This window comes from Pempheris klunzingeri, chromosome 17, assembly GCF_042242105.1.
Source record: "Pempheris klunzingeri isolate RE-2024b chromosome 17, fPemKlu1.hap1, whole genome shotgun sequence".
NCBI classification, from domain to species: domain Eukaryota; kingdom Metazoa; phylum Chordata; class Actinopteri; order Acropomatiformes; family Pempheridae; genus Pempheris; species Pempheris klunzingeri.
In genome coordinates, this window is record NC_092028.1 from 22824987 (window position 1) to 22836013 (window position 11027).

Consider the following 11027-nt stretch of genomic DNA (forward strand, 5'->3'; position numbering starts at 1 on the left):
TCGGCACTCGTCCAACGTCTGCTCCCAAACCTGACGCCCCTCCAAGCCTGCGTCCTCGCTCCCACTACTATCTGCTAACTGTGGGATTGCACATTAAAGCGATTTGCCTCAAGTGTCCACAGTTATGTCTCACCCTCGCACCAGGAGCTTACATCCCATCATCTTTCACACCGAGGACCGAGCACGTGAATCATGGTTTTTTCCCCCAACTGTTCCGGTGATCAAGCCTGACTTCTCTTTCCTGCCAATTAAAAGGCTTTGATGTCTATCTATGGAATGGGCGAGGCTCTCCTCTGCTGCCTCGTGGCTACCAAAGGCCAGACTTGTGCTGGCAGAAGATAATCAGCAGTTCTCACACAAGCAAGATAAAAAAATAAATAAAAAAATAAAAAAGCGAGAGGATTTTCTCCCATCCTGCCTGTCAGGCAACCTGCTGAAGACAGGGGAATTATTCTGGCAGCAACACTAATGTGGTGACGGTTGTTGTTTCCTAAACTGATTTCCTTAATCCTCCACTTGTTCCACGCTTTGTAAACACGGGGGCTTGATTTTGTAATCTGGGAGGTCCCACTGATGCACACACACACACACACACACACACACACACACACACACACACACACCACCGACTTGTCCCTCTAACCCCTCCTCGTCAGCCACAGCCCTAATTAGTCAGAATTAAGACGAATGCCTGGGCCTCCCACGATCAATTGGTATCGAGCGGACCTTCGCTTGCCCCCGCCTGAGGGCCTCTCTCGGCCGGCAGATCATTTATATCAATCGCTTTTGTTTTTCTTTCCTTCCCCCTTCCCATTCTTCTGCCCACCAAGTGCAAGCTTCAGTCTATTGGTTGGGGGGCACAAAGGACAGCGGGCAGAACGGCAAAAATTCGGGCACATTAACGGCTCCGGCTGTATTGATATCACGGGGGCTCATCCTTCAAGAATACTCAGGGACACGTAGGCCTGAATATATGTGTTATCAGATCCATTCGGGTCCGTTTGTGGGTGTTGGAGGTGTTTTTTTTTTTTTTTTCCTCTCACTAACAAGCTCACCCTTTTGAAGCAGGAGTCCCTCTTGCCTGCCCTTTGCTCTCCCTCTCAAACATCTCTTCTCTCTCCCACCCTGCCTTTATTTTCTTGTTATGTAGGATGAGGATGGGCTGCGTGTCCTCCATGCTGTTATTGATTCAGCTCATTTGATTCAAGATAATAATTAAAGGATAACAAAGGGAAGCGTATCAATCTCTCACCTGCTCAGGGTTCTTTTCTTTAAGAGATTGTCTGTGATGCTACATGCAGACAACTGCGACTGAAACACACTGCAAGGCTCAAGTAGAGGCATCAGCCCTCATTGATTCTGTGAAAGCTATATGCTGAAATAATAAATGGTGTGAATTACTGCCCGGCATGATGGCTTTGTTTCTGCTACAACCGGTTTTCTTTTTCCTTTCACTCATTCTGGAGAATCTACTGCTGCAGATGTTACACAGAGCACCTGTGGAGTTCTTCCCGGTGTTATTTCCTGTATTATTCTTAGGCGTACTCAGACACAGCGCCCTGGGGAAATTCATTTAAAGGACAAATTAAATAGAGACAAGGAAAGGGTACAAAAGCACACTTTTATTAGTTCCTTTCTCCAAGGTTGATGGTACAGTAGTGAACTGCCACTTGAAACAGACACAGATCCAGTTTGTCCTCTATGTGCGTCTCTACGGGTCACCGAGTGTGTACTTTGGTGTACTATATGCTAGTAGCACATGAGAGTTAGGTACTGACTGCTTTTACCCTGGAGGCGAGCTCAAACCTCTCCGGTCAGCGGCCTCTTCATGTTGCATGCTTTGTATGCATGCCTGGCATATTTGTGCTGCTGCAGAGACCGGCGATGGCAGTGCTGCACGCATGTGGTGCCAAGCTTGGATAGTAGACCACAACGCTTTAGCCATCCACGAGTTGGCAACTGGCTCCTGCGTTAGTGGCCTCTATTCTGTGCACCAGTGTGCAGTGGTATGCCTTTGGGGTGATCCACTTGGAGCTCGGCCCAGAGGAGTAAACCTTGGCGAACTGACTTAAGCTACGTGGCTAAGCTAAGATGAACCTCAGGCTGCGGTTTAAGCCCATGTGCACCGAGTGTGGCAGTGCCAGATGAGCTCTCCTTATCTGCTCGGCTGTCCAGTTCTGTGGTTGCGTGCGCGTGGCGTTTGAAGGGGTTGAGTGCATGTTTTTATTTGGACACTGTGAGTTCCCGTCTCCCTGACTCACCCCCGAGGTCCCGGCCGTCCTGGCATAACGACCCTCCGTCTCTCTCCCACATACTCTGTTGTTCTCTCTGTTTCTTTGCCACCTGCTATTTAGAGACGAGAGCCGACAGACTTCAACTCTGCCCGCTCATTTCCTTCAGATGCTGCTGGAGAGAGAGCCCTCGTCTGTACAAACACAAACACTGCTCTGTATTTCTACTCTGAACTCGGGGTCATTGGGGATATGAAAGAGAGAAGGAAAAACACAGCGAGGGAGGAGGGGAGCTGCTCTATAGTGTCTTCTTGGATTAATGGGAGGGAAAGTGGTACTATTAATCCTCCTTTCTCCATCTGTGTTGTGGTGTACAGTATGATGGAGACAAAGTGCCATGTAAATATTAACCAGTGTATCCTTTTCCAATTTTGCCCATGCACCTACTTTTCTGCTTATTATCAAGTCTATAATGAGTCACAGAGGAGAAGCACCCCTCCCTGCTTTCTGTATGTGTGTGTGTGTGTGAATGTGCTTGATTGGGTGGGAGGGTTGGCAACCACTTCTGTATTTCTGCCTAATTTGCCATTGTGAATACTATTGAGTTAAGTGGCCTAAGTTTGTTTTGCTCCCCAGCTCCCTGCTGCGCTAGCACTACTACACCAGTTGGGCTATAAGCAATCAGAGGGAGCGAGAGAGACACGGGGATTTAAAGTAACAGAGACTGCGGTATCATGTTTTAAGGGAGGGGCACACCGAGTGATGCTGATGAAGAAGGATGCGGGGCCCTGAAGTGTTGTAGCAGCCGGAGAGATGGTCCCTGTGAGGCCTCCTGCGGTGGAGAGTCGACTGTGGCCAGTCTGAACTCCTGCCAAGCTCACTGGCTGTTTGAGCTGTTGCAGATGGCACCGAGAGGAGCACTGATGTTGGAGGGTTCACGTTATAAAAGAGGAGAGAAACCAGCTATACTCTGCATGTTCTTATTTTCCTATTGAATCCATCTGTTGTCTGCATGCAGCCCTTTAATGTCTCTTAAATCTATGCATTTTTATGCTAATTCTTGTAACTGTGCTGCTGCTGCTGTTCTCGGCCAGGTCTCCTTTGGAAGAGAGGTCCTGGATCTCAGTGAGATAAATAAGATAACATTTCTGAAACTGTGCTGTGGATTATGTTTCCTTTCAAGAGTTGATACCAGAACTCACCCACGTGTGCAGGGTGGACTTTAGCATGCTGGCTTCACAGTAACCTCCCTGTGAACTGATCTCCATCCACTGGCATTAATGAAACAGTCTGCCAACAGCTGACTGATCCAGACCTGTTTATGGTCTAAAATAACAGGCTGCAGTGCCCACAAAAACAAGCTTGGTACATCCACTATTGAGTTCATGACCTTTTTTAACAGTTAAAGTGACTAAATCATACACTGAAGTTCAGTCTTTCTGCTTAGTTCCCTCTCAGTCTACTTGCTTTTCTGCAGCATCAGAATAAACGATTGGAGGATTTTGGTCTCTGTTTTCAATCAGCTCATCAACCAAACACGTCATGTATTTCTTTATTACTGTGCCGGTAAATCTTTTGGGCCGTTTGTTAACAGCGAGAGGTCTGTGGAAGGTGCCGCAGCTGTTTCTCACTCTATCTTACTGTGAGTAGTGTTGCTGTGTGGACTCAGATGCTACAGTCAACAGTTTGGTCTCCGTCCTCCTACCTGAAGCGGCTCCTCCTGAATCTGCTCGGCAGCTGAAAGTGCAGCACATCCAGAGAGAGCGAAGCAGGAGACAGCCTGTTCCCCCTGCTTCATGATGTATTCACAACCAGAACATGTTGTTTTGAGATCCACATGGCAGATTCTTGTTTGCCTGGATCGTGAATAATCAGTTGTTGCCGGGGCTCCCAGAGGCGGCCCGTGGGGCCACAAAGACGTGCCCGGGGAACCTTGCGGGTCCCTGCCGGGGGGGCGAGGGTGCTGTTTGAATGCTGCATCTGTCTATCAGGAGATTTGTGGGGATGCTCGGGGCACAGAGCGGAGACAGTGTCAGGGCGATACCCTTGACGGCGACGTGATTGAGTAGACAGCTGCGACCCGCTCCTTTCTTTACCCGCCACCCATCTCGTTCGCCCTCCGTCTCCACCCACACCTCCTTTACACAGCAGCTCCCCGAGAGCGAGCGAGCCATCACTTAAAACAGCGCTGGTTATTATACCTAAGCACATCCTAGTAATTTATGCATGATTGCCTGGCAATCTGAAGCAATTCATCATCCTCTTTCCTATCTTTCTTTTTTTAATCTGTTGGTGTCTTGTTCCTCTGGACTTTAATCTATTGGGCTATTAAGAATGCCTGTGTAATAATGGCTCCGCTCAGGTGACAGCATGACATTGGTGCCGTCATTGCCGTGCAGGTTTGGGAACCTGGAAGACCGCGAGCAGTGAAAGAGGCCAGATTTAGCTAAGAGGCTGTTTAAACTATCTGCTGTTCTGTTGGTGCAGGACCTCCTCTGCTGTCAGGCAGACGAAGAGCTTCGTCTCTGAAGTGAAAACACTGTGTTGTGTCGAGCTCTGAACCGTCGTGTCTGTGTACAAACCATCGACGTTCTCGATACGGCTTTGTTCAAATTCATGTGCAGTTTATTGTGGTTACTGTACATTTGAACTGTATGGATGATGGAAGAAAGAAAATATTTCATTCATTGTTTCTTTTTTCTCTTGACTGGAAGAGTGACTTGATAGATAAACAAATGAAAGTTTAATTTGGATTCTTTCTTTGGCCGTTGTGTTTTGAGTAGTAAAGCTTTTTGACAACATGCTGCAGCATTCCCAGAGTCGCCTCGAGTGGCCCAATGAGATGCATATTTGTTACTGATTATCAATGAAGATGATTGCAAGACAACATGTTTACAGCTGTGTTTGTTTTGTGGAATTTGTTTTGCACACAAAAGCAAGTGGTTCAGATAAATGGCATCCGCACATCCTGCATCTGATGTCTGTCGCATGTCTCCGTGCTTCTGTGCATGGATTTGTTTAGTGGCAGACACCATGAAATATCCAGAGTGAGACGGAGGTGTTAACAGCAACTGCTCCGGCTGACCCTTCTGTTGTGGTGTTCTCCATCTGTGACTTCAAAGCATGGCTAATGGATGCCGACCTTGCTCCATGTTGTCTATCTGCTCCATTCAGCATCTATCAGCCCAGGGATGTATCTTGATTTACCCCCCTGTCTCTCTTCCAACTTCCTACTTGCAGAGCGGAGCACCAGAGTGCACTTTGGCACCTTGTAGGCCATTGTAATCTGCCTGGGCTCAGACGGGGCTAAATTAGGAACAGCACAGCACGAGCAAGAAGAAGACAACAGAAGGCAGCAGCTCGGGACGCGATCAGAAAGGCAAATGGGCCTCAGCTACTGACCCTGGCTTATCGTTATCATATCTTTATTTATCTAATTGGTCTGCTTATACGCTATTTATTCACAATGAAAACAGCTGTGCCTTGCATGGTGGGTCCATCAGTAAAATGCTTTTTAAAGGATTACTCCTGTATTTTTAAACCTGGGCTCTATTTTTACATGCATCGCCTCCACAGGCAGCCGTTAAACTACCGTTAAACTACATACAATAGCTGGAAATTAAGTCCTTTGCACCTGATCCAAGCTTGTTTTGGCCACTCAGATTGTTATTGTAAGTGTGTGACAGCATTCCAGACAGGATCCCTACAGAGAGAGACCTGGAAGATCCACAAACAGCCTTTGTATCATGCTAATCAAACACACCAGACTCCATTGACAAAAACAGTAGTTTTACCCTGCAGAACACAGGACTACAGCTGGCCTGATTTTGTTTGTGAGAAAGGATCTTCCAGGTCTCTCTCTGTAGGGATCCTTTCCATGATGCTGTCACACACTTACAATAACAATCTGTGTGGCCAAATTCAAATGTTATTGCACCTACCAGTCATTCTGAACCCAAAATATGTAAAAATAGCACCCAGGTTTAAAAATTGTGGAGATATCCTTAAAGTCCTGTGAATATTTGTGAAGTGTGGTGTCTAGCTTAGCACCATCTGCAAGGTTATAGTCAGAGTTTGAGGGAAATAAATAAGGAGCAGGCGATACTCATACCTTTTGTATTTGCACTGTGATTTCTTATACTGCTGTTAAAGGAGTGGTTCAACATTTTTGGGAAAAACAACCCCCACACATAACCCACGTAGAACTGTTTAAATGTTGTGCAGGTCAAATTAACAAGACTTTAGCTGGACTTTAGCATGCTGGTAGGGTGATGTTGTTATGTTCTCATAGAACCAAGCTTGCTGTTATCCCCTGCTCTTCGGTCTTTATGCTAAGCTAAGCTAGCTGTAGCCTTATATTTCATGGACAGACATGAGCGTGCTATCGATCTTCTCATCAGCGTCACTGCCGGAAAGCAAATGAGTGTATTTCACGACTAATAACGTGTTAAACCACCTTTATTCTGTGAACACAGTGTCTCTCGTCTCTTTTCTCTCACGTGTTCGTCCCCTTGCTGTTCTTCTCTGGTCTCTTCAGGCTAAACGTTACCTCGATCATATTTGCCTCTGTAAGTCGGATTCCTCGGTAGGGACTTGTGCGCTGACACAGATGGTTGGGGTTATGCTAAGAACGCCCAGATGGTATTGAGACATAGATGAGTCATATTTCTGTCGATGTGTTACAGTGCAGAGCCGCAGCTTCCGTTTACCCTGGTGTGACGGCGAAGGCAGCCTTAAAAAGTGAAACAGGTAACACTTCTTTCCCTAAAACTTCTGCTGTGACCAGTTTCTTATCTCTGGAATACAATTGATTTCTTTTCTATTAATGCAGAAACACTTAGAGGGGGCCGTCTCATAGGTCCCTGGCAATGAAGTAATCTACCTAAAAGACACCCTGTTGATCTGTTTCTTATTTAATTGTCGTTTTGTGTGTGTGTGTGTGTGTGTTGGTGTGTGTGTGTCCTCATTTGCTTCTGATCGTCTGAGTCTGAAGCCACATGGGTGCATTTTTTTTGGATTGTACCTCCAAACATTTCATTGACACTCACAGCAGCAGTCAGTGCATTGATTTCCCATTGGTCGATGCCGGTAGAGTTTACAGGAGGAGGTGCAGAGGTAAAATGTCTTCTTTTTTTCTTTTTTTTCCCCTTTTCCACCTGCAGCAGTCATGCCATTCTTTACTACTTCTTTCAAAGAAAGTAACTTTGGAAATGTTGAGGAAGGTGACTTGTGCCTGCAGTAGTTTAGCAGACAGTTGGGTGTGCACATACGAGATCCTGTGATTACAGACTGACTGTCGGACTGCTGTAGAGAACAATACGTACATAGAACACATAAAATGACACCAGAGCATAAATCAAAATGTAATATAAAGACACAACACTCAAAAACACAGAAAGCTCCAGTAGTATTTGGTCCCAGGCTCGACTGCAATTCATTTATCTTCATGAATTCTTAATAAATTTGACCTCATTGATTTATTTGTTTATTGTTAGATAGTTTTAAGAAGCACTTCAGGTATCTTTTGCTTTTAATTAATCTTTGTGTTTTATTGTACTTATTTATTGGCACATTTTGCCTCTTGATTTTATTATTTTTCATATATTTGTATTCTTCATAAAGCACTCTAAGCTGCATGTCTTGCCTGGAAGGTGCTGTGTATATATGAAGATAATAATAATAATAATAATAATTCACAGCCTGTGTCCTCTTCTGTCAGTTATTTGGAGCCACAGTGTGAAACGGCAGCAGAGCAAAAGCAGGAAGAGGTCAGGAGACCTGTCAATCCTGACAAATGCACAGCCAAACAGGCCTCGTATTAATTTAAGACCCCGAATCATTTTTGTGAAAAAGTAACTTGAGAAATGCCAAGGCGAAATCAGAAGGAGTGAGTTTTTATTGATTATGTAATTCCAGAGGGAACGGCATCTTCTGGCATTGTGTCCTACATTCAGAATTAATGTTCTCGACTCCGACTACAAGACACCAAACAGTATACACAAATGAAAGACGGTCACAGGGTTTATTTGGACTCTGAAATGGTCTGAAAATGCAGAAGGCCAGAGGGCGGCGGCGCTCGGCACCGTTGGGATTTGGCTTCCTCGCTGGTGCCGCTGCCCTCGGAGGCTGGCCGCTCCTCAGAGGCCGTTGTTGTGTGCTCCATCATCCTCTCATGGAGGGAGCACCAAGCCTGCTGGACAGGCGTGCCTGTTCCGTGTTCCCATGACGGCTCAGCGGGACATTTTTCTTTCATCTGTGTCTTGCTGTTTGTTCTCGGCCTCGGTCTTTCATCAAAAATGTTCTCCCCTCTCTCTCTCTGTTTGCCCCGGAGCTCTCTACCTTCACATGAAGAAATAATTTTCTGTTTTTATTTACATCTACTTCTTCTTCTTCATGGTTACATGATTACAGCTGACACGATCTTTAACAGCACATGAGCACTTTTGGTGCTGGTGTCTGTGACTAACTGACAAACTGATCGCACAGATCTTTTCTTTCCAACAGTCTCCTGATGCCTGCTGTCCTCCTCGGACACAGTCGGCAGAGGAGGCCCACGGCGGCAGACAGCTGTGTTTAGGGCTTAGATAGAAGAGGGATAGTAAAGAGGAGGAAAAGGAGACAAGCTGTAATCACAGAGATGGGAGGATGGTGTCAATCATGGCGTCTGGTGGCCTGGCAGAGGAAGGAGGGATGAATACAGCCAGAATTGAAGGATCTTCAGTGTCAGAGCAGGAGCCACCCCGTTTCTCCTTAGTCTCTTTAGAAGAATCAATCTCTCTTGGCTATAAATGTACTCACTCTTCTCATTTCATTCATCATCCAGCTTTATCCTCCCACCCATCCTCTTTGACCCCTTCTCATCTTAATCATTGCCACAAGTTGGACTAGAAGGAAGCAGACGGAGTCGGACAGTTTCTTCAGGTTTTCGGTTCAGTGTTCACAACAAACTTGGACATTTAACTCGAAATTTCAACCTCACAGCTGCACAGTGAGCGGAGTAAATCAGAGGATCAGCAGAGTGAATGGGATTCATCGTATGGTCACTATGAATATCTGTAGGTCTACTGCTTCTAGATGCACCTCTCAGAAAACACACACAGCCTGTTTACAGCTGCATTAAGGGAGTTATTTTTATCACTACACGCCTGACAAAATATTCAGGAGAGGAAAAAAAAAAAAGGAAAATGATTAAACAAAGGGTGGAATCCATGTTTTCACATGTTTTAATCATCTGTGGCCCATTTCAACACTCACTTTCATCACCCAGCATTGTTGCACTCCGCTCGGCTGCTGCGTCACAACAAGCGTCTGTCGGGTCAGGAATGACAATTTCTGGAAAGCTGCCGGTTGCCTGGCAACCGGCGGCGCCTCACGAGTGCTGCTGGAATTACGTCAGTGCTAATGCTAATAGCTAAAGTTAGCGATGGGAGAGGATAAATCTCACCAGTAAGAGAAATGATGTTAACACATTCATCACTCAGGCTATTAAAACATCATGATGTAATGATGTAATGGGGCTTTTCGGGAAGCTCCACCACTGATGCTCTCTCTGCTGCTGGAGAAGCTTCCTGGCATCTTAATGAGAGGTTTTAGAATTATTTTGTTTTCATTTTGTTGTCCTCATTCATATGCTGGCTCCTTAAACTCTCAGTTGTCAAAACCCTGCAGGAGAGGAGAATAGAGTAAAAGTCATTAGGATTCATCCTGAGGGGACCTGTCACGCTTCTGGTTCAGTCCTTGACTATTATTGTACAGCAACAGTGTTTTGACTATTTGACAGTGTGTTTTTAACAAGAAGGGAAAAGACATCAGAGAAGTAGGCACACTGGTTATCGTCCAACACCTCAGCGATGACCACTGAGCAGCAGAAGTGCTGCGACAATAAATAAAAAAAACCAAACAACCTCCAGATCGTGCAGCAAAATGGCAACTGCATTCATCAGACGTGCCGCGGTGCTGCGTGCTCGTAACACAATGGAGTCCCGTGTCTTTGCTCCTCGGCCTCTGAGAGGCAGGGAAATGAAAGGGAATCTGATTTCAGACAGGTGTTTCACTCAGGAACCTCCTGACGGGCCTCTCGTGACAGTGCTGCTTCAAAACCCAGAGAGAAGTGAGGAGGGGCTGTCAGCAGCTCGTCCCCACTGACGAGTCACAGAGCTGCAAACTTTTAAGTTTTTATTTATTCATCCATATCTGTTTGTTTGCATATTTCATACTCTATTTTATTTTTTTTCCTACTTTGGGGCTGTGGGCGCCTTCATGAGCAGTTAATTTGTCAGAAGGTGCTGTTTTAATTCTCGGTCCTCTGTTGCTTTAACTCCTCTGTTGAAGGTCTAAAGTTTGATCCCAGTTGTTGGATGTTAAAGGCGTCAGAAATTTATTGAAGCGCCATTTTTCAGCTGAAGTGAGCACTCTCAAATGTTCCTCAGAAAATGCAGCCTTTCCCTGGTTTTTATGATTACATTTTGATTTGTTGGTTTGATTGATAGGCCTTCGGTGCCAGCCGGCCTCTTTTTCACCAGCTCTGACTGACTGCGTGTAGTAATTAATCATCGACAGTGTACTTATGACATTATTAATACCTTAATAATAGACAGTTAATTCTTACACCGGAGACAGGATATCATGCTGATTTCTTCTGTATTTCACTGAGTCATTTCTCTGCCTCGAAGATATTGACTATGTTGATCATATTTCATCTGAGTTTTCCCCATTTAAAATGACACCTGGTGCTTTTTTTATTCCCAACACAGATAGATCTTCATTTTTATAGTTGCCTATATCAGTTTTTTGAAA